This window comes from Neopelma chrysocephalum, unplaced genomic scaffold (genome assembly GCF_003984885.1).
Source record: "Neopelma chrysocephalum unplaced genomic scaffold, ASM398488v2 Primary Assembly neopelma1_25, whole genome shotgun sequence".
Classification (NCBI taxonomy): Eukaryota; Metazoa; Chordata; class Aves; order Passeriformes; family Pipridae; genus Neopelma; species Neopelma chrysocephalum.
In genome coordinates, this window is record NW_020897694.1 from 36,857,410 (window position 1) to 36,872,885 (window position 15,476).

The 15,476-nt window shown below is 43.2% G+C and overlaps 1 long non-coding RNA gene across 1 annotated transcript; it reads right to left on the reverse strand.

Moving 5' to 3' along the window:
• Nucleotides 1-10,879: 10,879 nt before the first annotated feature.
• LOC113963630 lies at nucleotides 10,880-14,121 on the reverse strand. The gene is made up of 3 exons (XR_003532878.1): nucleotides 13,597-14,121; nucleotides 11,596-11,734; nucleotides 10,880-11,229 (listed from the first exon to the last, which is right to left on the reverse strand). It is a non-coding gene; the product is annotated as an uncharacterized LOC113963630 (long non-coding RNA).
• Between the last annotated feature and the right edge of the window lie 1,355 nt (nucleotides 14,122-15,476).

The following is a 15,476-nucleotide window of genomic DNA, read 5'->3' on the forward strand; positions in this document are numbered from 1 at the left end:
AATAAAGTGACTGATCCCATACCCAGGTCATTGTTAACTCTGATGGATGTATTAAATTCAGGAGCTGGGGTGATCAGCTTGAATTTAACGTCTCTCAAGAAATATGGGATAGTGCCTTCAAAGAAGGAAACTGAAGTTTTGTATGTAATCCTTCTTTTACTCCTATTTTCGTAAGTCCTGCCTATGTTGTTCATCATCGTCCTCCCCCTCCCAACAATTATGACAAAGCTTTTCAGGGTTTAAATCTTTGCCCTGAACTTTAAATAACAAGTTGCTAGTCAAAGCAATATGAACAGCATATTCCTGTATATGCTGGGGCTAGTGCTAAGTAGCTTGTTTCTTTGGCATGTGCATCACATAATCCGGTACAAAAGCACCCTTTCAGCCTTTCCTTAGGAGCAGGCTTTAGAGAGGGAACTGTTAAGCCTCCCTTGAAGCACCACATGCTTTGAGGCACTGGTGTGCTCCTGCCATGCACACAACAGTCCTGCACGTGCCTGGTGATGAGATGAGCCTGCACAGCTACATGAACTTCTCCAGGACCCACACTAGGGTCCAGACGTGGGAGGATACAGCTTTAAATGCAGTCTCCACGAGATGTCTATGAGTAATGTAGTGTGGACAACTAGCTTGAAAAAGTTAGTTTAAGTACTGTATTGTGCCAGCTGATGGTGACTATGCTGTGGTGTGCAAGACAAAGAGAGGGTCGAAGAGAGAGGTGGAACCTGGATTATGCTCTTTGCCTTCCCTGCAGAAACAAGGCCCAGTGTACCAGTACTGTGGTCCCATCATTATAGCTCCAAATGCTTGTTTTGTTCTTGAAGTTGCACAAAACCCACATTAATTTGTGGGTTTCTCCAGTGTTAGGTGTGCCTGAGGAAATGAGCCTGGTGGGATTCAGAACAGAATGTGGTATGTGTAGGTTGTGGTTCTTCAGCTGGATTGATACAGTACTACATAAAAGCTGTGCAAAGCTTCGTATTTCCTTGGAGGATGTTTCTGATAGACAACTCTATCAGAATGCAATCCACAGGAGGTACCTGCTTCTAGTCACTATCATGAAAAAGAAGTTCCAGCCTGATAAAAAGAAGCCAACTCCTATCAGCTTATTTTTTCTAGCTCTAATGAAAACCTAGTAGTACCTTATTGTACAAACAGTCCTAGAAATTTGTCACGAGGCAAATTGTGATGTACACACTCAAAAGTGTGACGTACACATGCAAAGACAGGATGGTGACAACTGGTTCTAATACATGAGACCCTCTTATAAGTCTAACTTGTGATTCATTCAGTGAATATTTGGATAACCTTTCTGCACTAAGGAGCATTACTTGTAATTCAGATGTATGGGAATATAAAGTAAGTATATTCCAATTATAAATTGCTAAAAGCATGTCTGAATTTTTTTTCTCTGCAGAAAAGAACCGAAACAAATTCTATGCATATTTCAATGGCAGTGAAATACTCTTCAGATTGCCCTTGGTAATCTGTCCCCATATCTCCACTGCTCCAGTGAAATGAATATATCCTGTGAAGACTCTGCATGAATCAGCTATGGGCTCTTTAATTTAATAAAGAGCTTCTGCACTCAGAATGGAAGGAAATTCATGAACTAGAGAGACAAAAGTGGAAGCCCCAGTTAGAAGTTAATGCCCTACATCTTAGTATCTGAAACTCCTTGATCAGCCATATGTGTGAGTCAGATCCTTATTCCAGCAGAAACAAACTGCCTGTTCAGTTATTGCCTGTATGTCTAGATGCAGGAATACCTGTGGATGTAAGAATGTCTAAAAACTGCTCAATAATAGAAAAAGATAGGGCCTTGAGAGAGCGATTTAACGAAAAAAGCGTTTGGCCCACATCAGTTTTTTAATGCACCTGGATTCTGCCTGTGAAGTATGCCAAAGGTGTGGCTTTAAGTTTGGAAAGAACATTGGTACTACGTGAGTTCTGAACTACTTCAGTGTAAGAGAAGTGGTTGGCAAAACTAAACTCTCCCCTCATGAGACGGGGATGCCCACCAATTTCTTTCTCTGTGTATGTTTTGTCAAAAATTGTATTTGTTGTTTAGCTAAGAAGGAACCTGGGTGACATTCATGTCACCCCTGTGCAACCTGCTGTAGACAGGATGGAAATCCCCTCGGCCGAAGGGGTACTTACTCTCACTTAGCCAGTCATAAAGGCAGGCTGGAGGAAGACAGCGACCAAATTTTTGGCGAGGGAATGGGTGGTCCAGGGGTGTGCTGCTGTGGCGGTGCCTGCCCCGCGCTGAGGGACCGGCCAGGCCGCGGCAAAACCGCAGGCTTTCCAGCAGAGCCGCGGGGCAGCGGGGCCGAAGCGCAGGGGCCCGGGAGCGATGCGGGAGCGATGCGGGAGCGATGCCGAGGCGATGCCGAGGCGATGCCGAGGCGATGCCGGAGCGATGCCGGAGCGATGCCGGAGCGATGCCGGAGCGGGGCGGGCTGTGCGGGGCGGGCGGGCGGGGGCTGCAAGGCGTCCGGCGGCCACCGGGGGGCTTCCTTTCCCCTCGAAAGGAGCTCCGCCGGGAGTCGCTTCCCGAGAAAGCGGCTTGTTAGCGCTAATGAGAGCCAGGCTCTTCTGCTCCCGCGGCGGAGCTTTTGCTGTTAGCTCAGGTTTTAGCCATTTAAAGGTATCCCGGTCTCCCTGTCTAGTTTGAGGGTCTCACGTCTGTCATCCTTCACCTAGTAGAGGCTGATACACTTAAGCACGTTTTATCCTTCGCAGGACTCTTGCATAATTAGAACCAAACCCATTTATGGGACAGGACAGCCCCAAATGCTGGGCTAAACGCTCTTTTCAGCCTGCCAGGCTCCTGTTCCTGCGGTGCTGATCTACTTTTTGCTGTAAATGGATGCTTCAATAATGTCTTGCTTAAATAATTAGCCGTGAGAGTAATACATATTAATAACTATAATACATTGGGGTTTTTTTTAAACACTTATATTCATTCATAAGATCTCGAAGTGCTTTATAAATTAGGTCAGTGCAATTAACCCTATTGAACCACTGCTGTGAAGAATTTCCAGATGTGCTCATAACTGATGCTGTCACTGTGCATCAGCCGGACAAATGGTCCCATTTCTAACACCTTTAATCCAATCTGGAACCAAAACCAAAACAGCAGGAAGCCTCCGTATTAGATAAGGTTTCTGCTCACAGAAGCTGCCACTGCCTGAAAGGGAGGAAGAAAATAGCCTAGAAGAATTTGGAAACTGCCCCGCTGTGGTTAAAGTGGTTAGGGATCATTGAAGAGCTGAAATGAGGAGAAGCAGCATTTGGCAAAAACTGGAAGAGGTAGCAGTGAGGAAAGCTAAGTTTCTTGAATGATGTGTAGCTTAGAGAGCTGTCGCAATTTTTGAGATAGTCTTCTGCCCTTCCTTGGTGATCTGAAAGAGTGAGGGGGCTAAAGACCTAAAAGGAGGCCTCCAATTTTAGAAATGTCTCTCCTCACCATAATCCCTCCACTTTTATAACATTTTCTACGTATGACATTATACGAACTGCGTAACTGACAAATCCTTCATTTGCATTAGATTTAAGTGGCTTCCCTCCCATCACTCCTCACAGTTAAAAATACATTACAGAAATTACTATCCTGCCTAGGAAAATGTGTGATGACTCTGGTGTCTGTCGTTTATTTCTAAAACATTTTGGCACTTTTCCTCCTGAGTTGTCTTTTCCCTTCATCTTCGAGTCAGGGAAAAGAAACTGCAGGGTTAGGGCAAGATTTTTCCATTTCCCTGGTTATTGCATGCATGCATTGCAGCCACATGCCAGACACGACGGTATCTATATGCTGAGCAGGAGCAGTGAAATCCTCAGGAGGAAAGGAGAATAGAAAGCACAGAGAAGCCACAGTTTGGGCTGCCATCAGAATGACCGTATCAAATCAGACCAAAGGAACTGGCCCAGGAGCTTTTCTTCCTACAGTGGGCAATATTTACAGAAAGACTGTCAGCAAACAGATAGTGGAACATGACCTTTCCTTTTGTGTGACCTCTCAGCTTTTGCAAAGGGGACAAATTCAACCCTGCTTTCACCTCCTTGCTACATGGGCTAAATTTGGCCCTCTGCATGCAAACAATCCTCTAATCTCTTTCATTCCTTTCTTTCTCAGGCCTCCAGCTGATGCACCAGCGTCTCATCTCAGGGGCTGCTTATGTGGGGTGTTTCTGAGCATTAATCACACCACAGACATCCGTTTTCTCTCTGATAAGAGCCTGGCTCAATCTGCAAGGAAAGGAGGGGAATCAATCTGCCTGATTGCCGTAGACCCTTCATTTTGCACTGCTCAGCCCCTTGCCAAGCAGAGCAGCGGGGGAGACTCTGCTCAGTTGCTCCCAGCAGGTGTCACTATGGAATGGGAAAATGCAATTCCAGGGCTGGGAAAGAAGCGTGGCTGCAGACAGAGCATCCTCTGACACTGTCACCGAGGTAGCATGTCACTGCGTCTGGGAAACTTTCACAATTAGATCTGAAAGAGATGTACTGTCACCCTCTGCTTTTCCTCCCTTTTTCCCTTCCATCGCAGAAATCACAATAGCGGGTCAGAGGAGTTTTTGGATTTTTTTAAAGCATTGCTTAGCAATGAATGAAGAGACACCCATCTTCATGGATCACTACCCTGTGTAGTAACACAGCACAATAACGTATAAAGTTTCCAGAACTGTTGGTAATTACTGATAAGCCCGGTTCAGCTCTCAGTTACATACAAAGCTGGGTAAACAATGGGAGGAAAAAATTAATTAGAGCTCGTGTTTGCTAAAGCCGGTTAGCGATTCCATCTGGTCACGTTCCTGCTCCTTTTATTCCCTTTGCACAAACATTTGGGTGGTCAGGTTTTTCTGGCACCTAGGTGTGCAGGGGGAGCTTTTGTCTGTGCAAATAGTACATCTCTCCTAGGGCATGGGCCCTTCTGTCAAGTGCTTGCCCATGCTCTGCCCTTGTGTTTGCAGCTGGGAAGGTGTTTGTAGGCCTGGGAAGGTAGAAGATAAATGGTCACCTCTCCCATGCAATATCAGGAGTCTATACATCAAGAACAATGGGGTAAGAGAGACGAGAGGAAAAGGAGGAATGGGAGAGAGTGGGAAGGACACTCATCTGGAGATATTTCACTTGTGTTTTTACACCAGAGTACCCTTGTACAGTACGTCTTCTGTGACAGTAAGCACAGTCTATGTGAAGAGGTAGAGGGGAATTCAGCATCTCACAGAATGCATGCTCTGAACACACTGGTGCCATGAATGTTGGGCCTGGTTTGGATTGCCTCACTTGCTTGGAAAACTGGGGTGGACCCAGTTCTTAAAAGTTTTGCCCCAGCCAGATGGTAATCCTAGATTAGTGCTATGTGGCAGCTCAAACACTACATGGGCCGCTTGTCCCTCCCAGGTTCCTCATCAGGAACTTGGACAACATCTTTATGTTCTGGGGGATGAAGGGTGTTGGAGGGTGTTGCCAAGGCTCTAAAAAAAGCATGTCCTCCTTCATGACTGGTTGAAGCCCCTTGCTATGGTGGGTCTGACTTGAGAAGGTGATCAGACCAAGTAATCTCCAAATGTCCCTTACAACTAAAATAACTCCATAATTCTACTAATGTGGGGTCACATTTACTTATCTATGTCCTTGAACAGTGCCCTTATTTTTCCTGCATGCCATTTACCAGTTTTAAGCAGTGTCAATGCCTGTTCTGCTCTGCCAGTCTCAGAGATCCGATTTGTGATCAGGATGACTGTGACATCTCCTCAACTGATTATAAATATTGTGTACATCTTTCCTTCTTCTGCATCCTCAGGGGAACTCAGATAACTCTGCAGTTGAGGACCATGATTGGTCAAGGGTAAACAGAAAAGGACTTGAGTGCCCTCAGCATCATCTCCTGCCATGCTCCATTCCCCAAAGTGCTCCCTCAGAATCAGTGCCTCAGTGATTTCTTCAGATTCATCTCCAAAGTGTAGCAGCCAGGTCAGGCAATTATGGGTATGGCTTGGTGTTTTGCTGTCAGTGAACACTTTGGTTAGGCCTGGCACTTGCTTAAAATCATGATGCGTTTCTACTCTTGTGAAGAAATAGTTTGGCAGATGGATCCATAAAATCCTACACTTAAGTGCACCCCTTTTATTGCTGTTGTTCATGCCCTGATGTGCAAAGCTGTGTTTTATGGGGTGTTGGGGAAGGCCCAGATCAAAGCTAATGTGATTTATCCATGATACTTTCAGCAACAAGAGGAGTTCAAAAGATAGGAAATCATCTATGAAGACGATTGGGCTTCACACACCCTTTCCTGTATTTTATGTAGAGTTGGAACCATAAAAAGAAGGGTTCTGAGCAGAGGCCCGTCTAACAGCCTGCGAGGTCTCCCCTTGGCCTCCAACAACAAGCATCTGCCCTAGCAGTGTGCTTCTATTAGGGTAAAAAAATATCCCCATGCTCTAATTTTTGTTTATTCTGAACACCCTTGCTGGATGTAAGCCATTCTAATTAAACTGCAAACTTCTTTTGTAGAGAGCTCAGATGTTGCTGAAATCGATGTCAAGCATTACACAAGTCTGTATCATTTGCACTGATCTTTTTAAGTTCCACTGGCATAGAGGAATAGCAAAAAATCATCACTAAACCCCAAAACAAAGCCGCCAGATCTATTTAATGCTACACTTCGGCTGTCCCTGGGGTTTCTGTGGAATTTACAAAATCAGGAGCAGAGCCTGACGTGCAATGTCATCTGGCAAATGTGGGTGGTACTTGGGTGTCAGATGAAGATTCATTTAGAAATGCAGCAGAGGAGAAGAAAGCCTCCTCCTGTACTCAGGACAGCCCCTGCGAGTCAGGGCTCAAATTTGATATCTAGTGCTTGGCAAGTTGTTCCTTGTGCATAGGTTACAGAGGTGATGCTACTTTAACACACGTGGTTGCACAGAGTGTCCAGCAGAAGACCCTGAGAGACTTTGTGAGCAGTGTGGTACAGTCTGGGACACCAGCCAGCCGATCTGCGTACAGTCGCTCATACTCAATTAGCAGGTTCAGGCTGTGTATGTAATCCACACTGACTGCGGTGCCAAGGCACCAGTTGCCCTCAGTAGCTAATAATATAGAACTGCAAAGTACAGTTAATTAAGTAGGTATGATTTATTCCATAGTATGTTCCCTACATACAAAATGGTGTGTGGTTTTCTGCTAGTGATGTAGGTTGTTGCTCCCAGAGCTGTCCCTTGTGAACCTGCTCTCAGGTGCTGATTCCTTCTCTCTACTCTGTGCAAGACTGTTCTGCACCCGGTGTGGAGGCCGTGGCTAGCACCAAAAATGTAAAGTCTTCTTTTGAACTAAAACCTTGGGTGTGGACTTGTGATGGCTTGTGGTTTTTTTCACTGTCTTTGCAAGCTCTTACCTTCTAAACTAGAATCCTAAAGATCTACAATAGTAGTTCCTTGCTGTTGGAAAACAACAAATGCATAGGATTAGAAAGGTCACTTTTCTAGGCTAGCATTAGGATTTCTGTGAAAGCTTCGTGACCATCACTCATGGTCATCCCCACCAGTACTCTGTCAATGCACTGAAACAGCACACAGTAACCTAATGCAGTGATTCTTGGTTGGCTTCGGTCATTCACAGAGGCAGAGAGCTGTATGTCCAGAGGATATATGGGAAACACTTTACAAATAGAAAGGTTCTTGTTTTATAAGCTTCCAGTGAGTTTCCTTTCAGAGAGAAACATGTTTTTCAGACTGTGCATCAGGTTTGAAGGCAGATTTGTTACAACTGCATTGTTAGTTATGGGGTGAAGAAGAATGCAATGGCACTTTATAAGGACACTAAAAATCATTAAAGATAAAATCAAAACAACACAGGAGTTATTTATAAATGATTGAGAGTCATCTGGGAGCTAGTGTATGAGCAAACCTTGCTTTCTTCTCTGTCTCTGCTTGCTACAGTAAGTGTTTGGCAGCATCTGCCATCTGTCTGGGTCAAGGTGGAATACTCATTTGGTTTTGAGGAGGAATCAAACATTTCTACAGTGCGTATCATCGTAGTTAAAGTGTTATCCTTGGGTTGCAAAGAAACATTTACTAACACACTGTAAATGAGGTGTAAGTCCACTGAAATAAACTCAGAGCAGTTTAAGCAGAGACCAGAAAACAGTGCTACGTATTTCTTTTAAAAAGAAAGAAATTAAAATTCAACAAACAGACCAAACAACAAAAAAACTGAGAAAGATAGTGAAAGATAAAGATATATTTGAATGATCTCATAATTATATCTACACCAAGAACCATTTATCTGTTTATCTGTTCTTCTCACAATGGTGAGAAGGCAGAAATGAAACTCTTCCAACCGTCTCTGTCCTTTGCTGCTTTTTTCATCTGCTTTCCAGTTTTGAAACCAAACACTTAGCTCTCCCTCTGCTATGGACATTTGTAATGTTTCTGTGGTGTTTCCTTCCTTGAGTTGGCTTCCAGTTCAAACATCAGTGGAGATGCCAGATAGGAAATGTTAAAAGATAAGTCTGTAAAATTGTATTATTACTTTCTTGAGAAAACAGAATGAATCCTGTGTGCTGTGGATGTCACTTGCAGTGATGAGGATGGCATCTAGAGCTGATAGTCCATGCTGATGGACATGTAAAGGACACAGCCTGGTACCACTCATATACCACTGGTATAGGAATAATTGCTGTACACATGTATCTCAGGATATATGTCAGGCTAGTGTTCCATATGTCAGGAAGGCAAAGTGTCTGTAGTGGTTTGAACCAGGTTTTCCCCCTGAAACTCAGAAAGTGGTAACCCCCAGGGGGTGGTGACCCTTGGGGTTTGACCCAATCAGTGCTCCTGCAAAATATAAACATATCTCTGGAGACCGGAAAAGAAGGTGTGGTACTGGTTGTTGAAGAAGTGGTGGCCATGTTGTGAAGCCACGAGGAAGGGGCTCAGGGCCCCTTGGGGGCTTTGCCCCCCCCCCAGCCCCCGGCAGGGGGGTTACGGGGACTCGGAACAGTGTCAGACTGGACTGAGTGCCTGTAACTTGAGAAGCTGAAGGAGTTTGCTCCACTGTGAGTGGGCAGACGGGGCAGCAGGGACAGCAGCGTCCGAGAGCAGTGGCAAAGAGCCAGCAGATAAGAAGAAGCAGCAGAAGCCGGTATGCAGCCAAGGCAGACACAGAGTTGTCTGAGGAGAAGGAAAAGCAGCAGCAGGAAGAGAACCGAGCCAGCAGCAGGGACAGAGTTTTGGGGGGTAAGAACTGAATAACCAAAACCCCCAAACTCCCTTGGAGACTCCTCTGAGAGAGAGGAGGATGATTGGACTCACTTGAAAGAGTCTTGGAGTGCAGTATGCGCTACAGAGAGGAGCCAAGAAGCTCCGGCCTCCTGAGAGATAAGCCAGGACGGCCAAAGGAATGTGTGTGTGTGGGGTGACCTTGGCCCCCCTTGCTGCAGCTTCAGAGAAGCTGGCAGCCATCTTTGAGTCAGAGCACAGAAGCTCTGTGAAGGGGCTTGGATTCCCCTGAGGATACCAGACCGTCACGAAGACCCCTGTGCTTTGTGATATGACCGTGGTGGAGCAACCTTGTCTGGGGTGAAGCAGCCCACGGAAAGACCCTTCGTTTGGCGTCGAGGGGCCGAGAGGGGCTTGGAGACCCCTCGTGTGCATTGGCAAGGATCCAGCTGCAACTGCTTCATGAAAGACACAGAGAGCCTGCTGCCTAGAGAGACCTGCTGCTGAGAGACTGGAAGGGGTCTTTTCTTCTTCTTCTCTCCTGGACTTTTATTTGGAGGGAGAAGAGATTTGGCCCACTGTAAATATTATTGTCATGGTAGAGATAGATATAGAGTTAAGATTATATATAATGTATTATACTATTTATTTATGTGTAATATAATTCCCTTTGTCTTGTAATATAATTCCCTTTCCCCCAACATTGAGTATTGTGTGTTTGTCTGGAAAACCCATCTCACATGGGGTTGAGATGGGGGGGGGGGGGCTAGAAATCAAGAATTGGATTTTGAGGCTGCTCAAACCATGACAGTGTCTGATCGTAACAGTCTATAGTTTGACTTAGAGCAAGACACAAGAAAGTTAGGTGGGAAAATAGAAAGAATTAGGAGAGCAATAATAAGATCACACAGTAAGTAACTGCTAACATGCACAATTAGACAGTTCCAAGCCATTTTAAAGAGGAGTTGTGTGAATAATTGATTTCTCAGTTCACTAGTCAAACTGAAGAAAAAAAATTCATTTTGGATGGACCTGAAGCATAAAATTTTACTAGCTTTCTTGGCAAAATGAAAAAAAAGGAAAAAAGTAAGAAAAGTGACTTGGGGTTGAAGTCAAAGTTAATGAGTCATTTATTTGGAGGAATTGAAATGCTCATTAAGTGCATTTTAAATTTAGAGAAGTTTATAAACAATAACTTTTAAACAAAAAGTTTAAATATTGTGAAAATATGAAAATAATTTCTTTTTTGAAATAATGGCTTTTTTTTCCAATCAGAATTATTAGCCAAAAAAATCAAATTATTAGCCAAATCAAATCAAATTCAGAAACAATTTTGACCTGACCTACTTGCCTAGTACCTAAGAAAACTGATTTTCTCTGTCCTTCCACCTTTCTTTCACAGGCCATTGCATTTGTTGGAAGATAGGTTGCAAACAACTTCTGAGGGAAATTATAATTTGATTTTTAAATGAGGATTTTTAACTCACTTTTGTTGGAGATAAACAACATAATTCTAAATCCATTCCTCTCTTATAAAGCTAAGATTGCATAGAAAATATTCAAGTGAATAATTTTTTTATTTATTTTTGAAATTGTTTAGTTTTTTATTTTTAAGTAATATATAAATAGCATAAGTAAGACTTGACAAATGACAGAAGTTATTCTTAAGCAGTCCATAAAAACCACTAATGGTAAAATTACTAAACACCAGTCCTGAGAAATAAATCAGAATAAAATAGCCTGTGGTGTCGGAGTATTCAGGTAAACATCATGGGTTTTCCCTGTAGTTCCAAAGTCATCATTCCTTTGGCATGCTGGTGGTTACCCTAGGTGCAGAGGGCAAACTGGGGGTTCCTGTGTGGAGCCGAAGATGAGTGAGACCATTGTCTGGTCATGCTGACTGCCCAGGTGTCAGATCCCAAGGCTGGATCTCTCTTTTTCACTCTCTAAGGAAAAGCTGGCATGCCTCCTGTGGGCTGTGCTTTCAAGCTGGCTCTTCTTCCTGCAACAGTTCAAAGATCAAAGAAAGAGCAGAAGCTATTTCCCAGGATCCCAAAAGACACCCATAGCACAGACCCTGCGGGAGATGGCTGGCAAAGGATCAGAATTTAGCAATCATTTTGTTTAGTAGCCAGTCTCTCTCAGTCCCTTAAGATTCATTATATTGAAAAAAGTTTCTGTTATAAATACCATCTACTCTTTATTGGTCCTCTCTTAAGTGTGCTTTATTTCTTCACATTATACTTTATATACACTTAAAAGTTCCTAAATTTGTCACTTTTTCTTACATTAGTGCAGTAACTTTGAGCAAGAAAGGGAAAGAACTTGTCTGACACCCTACCCACATCTGTCTCACAGAATCACTGACCTGGTGTATTCGGTGCCCTGGGCCTCTGCCTGGGTCAGGGAGGTGAGATCTTTGCTCGCAGGGGACTGTATCAACCTCTCCTCACGTGGGCTCAGCAGAAGAGCACAGGCGATTATTTATGGCTCTGAAGCCTAAGCAGCTATTCAAAATGAAGACACCTTGATCTAGTTAGGTTACAGAAAATAATGGGCACTATACATGTGCTTTGATACATTTGCTTTTCTTTTGATTAGTCTGAAAGCCTCTCACTCTCTGTCTTTCTTCTCCCTACTGTCATTTTCCTTTTTTCTCTTTCCATTCCCATTTCAAATCTGACTTTAAGAGTTTATGAAGGAGAACTAGGCCCCAGCACAGCCATTGATCTTAAAGAGGATCAGGTTTCTGCCTGTATCACTCTGTCTATGGGTGCTGCTGAAGCAATCAGACAAGTAATTTATTTTATATTAAAAGTTTATTAGGGACAACCAGTCTTGTTTTTCTTTATGTGTTTCTCTATTTTCTTCTCCAGAAAAAAATGGAAAGAAGCAATCATACCAAGATGTATTCATAGAACAATTAATAATGGTAAAAATAGCATCCTCACTGTCATTAATGACCACACTGATATTCCTTTTCAGGCAATAGATCACTTTGTCATGACTTCTGTGGCTCTCTGTGCAGAAGGAGGAAAACAGCTTCTCATGGTGTATAAAGAAATTGAAACCTGTTTATTTATGACTGGATAAGAATGAGCTGCCTCATTAATGTGGTATAAAATGGGTATAATTCAGCATTCCATACAATCCTCCATGACGTGTTGACAGGTGCTGTCATGCACTATCACTTTTAGGTTATTGCACTCTAATAGACTACAATTATAGCTCATTTAATATGATATGACAGTAGGGAAGCACGTGCGAGGTTACAAGCAGTTACACTTAGAAAACAAGCTGGTGGAAATGTGTACAGCTACAGGTAAATATTGCAGGGGGCAAATCCCCTTTCCACTGTCAAAGAGCCCAGATCTCTGCGGCTACAGGTCTTATACATGCAGTTCTACCAATGAAACATTTGTGCCTTGCATTTTCTCTTATTTTCCCCACAAATGTCAATATTACTGCTTTCAGTTGTGCCTCCTAATGTTGCTCCAACAGTCAAAACCACAGCAGGGGGTGGAGTAGGCTTGAAGAAAAGCCGAAGCTGTAAGTAGCACAAGATTTATAACAGTTGGCAGCCCAACATCTCATCTCATACAAACAACTTGGTTTCCTTTTGGCGGCCTGCTGTGCCACTAACAAGGCAGGCTACAAAATTCACCCACTGGGTGATGGGGAAAGGCATCACGAAGCACACACGAGCATAATTTTCATATGGTAGGAGAGCAGCAGAAAAGTTAGACCCCACGCGTTTATTTCATTCATTAAAGGGGAAAACTGCAGAACTGATGCTGGATAGAAATGTTTTTAACTGGTTAAAAACAAAAGTCCCCTCAGGGAGGTTAAAGATTTCTTAACATTTGCAACCTGAGCATTGCAGGGATTTTCCAGGACAAGTTTCACACTGCAGCCGTGTAGGTGGTATTACAAGCCAAAAAGACGCCAGCTAGTCTGTATTTTTGTCTAAGCCATATACTGACTTTGCTACTTTCTTGCTTAAAATGTATTTCAGATATTGTTTTAAATGCTGAGGTCGTAGCTGTTCTTGCACACTGAGCAACTGTATGATATACTCCTTCTGGGAATGGCCTCACACTTAAATTCAAGGATTTAAATATAAAAACCTAGATGCTGACTCTGTGCAATATTTTCATAAAACCAGCTTTCTGGCCCATGCAGCCATGGTGCCTCAACAGCTGGGTCACGCCACATGGGTCAGGATGCTGTCTCTCCGTTTCATGCATCCACGGAGCCAGAGTAACACTCCTCAACCAGTTTGTAAAGAAACATCTTCTTTGCATTACAAAGAATGTGCTTGTTCACTGAAACTCTTTCCCCATCAGCAGCAATCATATGCTTGGCCTACCTCCTGGAAGAGTACACACACAGCCTCCTCTGCTCCTCTTCTGCAGCACAGAAGGCTTCGCCTGGTAAGCCATTGCCTTTCTCCCTCCCTTCCTGAGCAGCCTCGTGTCTCCTTCATAATTCAGGTTTGCTTGCCATTCCTTACACATTTCCAAACCTCCAGCTCCATGTCCTCTGTGTGCCTGCTTTGGCTCCTGCCATGGGCTCAATGAAGGGGAAGTAAGGTAACTCTCAAGTCAGGTCTGTGACTGGGCTGCTGCTTCTCTGCCAGTGGGAAATGATTCTCAGCCAGCCCTGTGTTCCTGACAAAGTGGGCTTTTCTAAACATAGCTGCCTTTCAGGGGAGATGCCTATGCACACTTCAGCCTGATAATAGTAGCTGGTTGCTATGTCCTGTGGATTTGCCCAAAGGTTGCATACTAAAACCATTATCTCATACAAACCCTGTTAAACTAACTGTGTCCTCTGGCTTTTAAGGAGATTGCACTCCTAAAGAAAACATCACAAATAAGTCCACTTACTAAAAATGGTAGCCTGTTATTTTGCATCTTTTCGTGCCATTTTATGCCTCCATCCCAAGGGAAGAATTGAATTAATGCAGTATACTTGGGTGCTGGAGAGAAAATACGAGAAATGCTGATGTAATCAGGCAACACTTGCCATTAATATTATTGCTAATTTGGTGCAGGACTCTGAAAAACTCCTGTTACTCTTTGGGGAAGAATCTCCTCTGCAGACCAGTGACACCTGAGATCTGAATTTCTTGGTTCCTTCTGACAATCTCTCATTTAATGTCACTGTTGTTTTCAAATTCTCCTGCAGTAACATAAAAATTGTGAATATTAAGACTATATTAAGATAAACAGGATTAAACAAAACAGGTTTTTTTAGTAGCTCTTTGGCATTTGGAAGTAAATTAAACCAAATAATATCTAAATATTTAGACTGTATTCATTAGTAATGAACGTTTTTAAAAAAACGTTGATCTCATGTCACAGTTATCAACACTCATCTTAATTGTTGTGACCAATCTCAAATCTGGTAGCCTTTTTATAGTTATAAAGTGCTAAAATTTCAAGGCTTGTTTTAGTATACTTAGTAATGTCACGTGGTTAAGGTCTACTAAGAAAGTGTGAGTGCTAACATCATCCTGACAAAGTAAGCTCAGCAGGCTAAAAGATAAAAAGAGTAGCATCTATCTATATGTACCAAGCAATGCCTATTGCTATGGAAAAAAAAAATTAAAAAATCCCCAAACCAAAAGGAAAACAGGTTGGGTCTAAAGGGGCACCAAGCAGAAACCTTCACTCCAGAATTTTCTACTTTTTTCCTGTTTGGAATGAAAAATCATCTCTGTAAATTGAAGGACAGCTGGACCCAAAGCTTCTGCCTCTTATCAGTGTTTGGTTGGCAGGAACTTGCTTTTGGTTGTTATAATTTTTTTGTCCATGCCTAAATAAAGATTTTGTCACTGAGAGGGAAGGTTACAAAGGGAAGTAAGGGTTAATGCTTCTTGAAATAAAAATCCAAATGAATTTCTGCAGTGATCTTCTGGAGTCTCCTGAGGGATACCACAGATGGCATGTGATCCTCCTGCCTTGGATGGCACCCAGCAACCACCTGTGGATGGGGCTGAGGGGTGAAAGGAGAAGTGCCAGGAAGAGCATCGGACAGAGAGAGTTTTTTTCCTGCAGACTGGTTGTAAAACAACACCAGTAGCAAAGTAAAACTTCCCTGTTACAAACTTAGATGATTTCATCATGTCTTTTAATACTTCATGCTTGTAATAAGCACCCTTCTTCTCCCTTCTCATCCTTACTTCCATAGTCCTGGGAAACCAATTTATTTAGTGTCCTTTGCTATGTACAGAAACTTCAATTG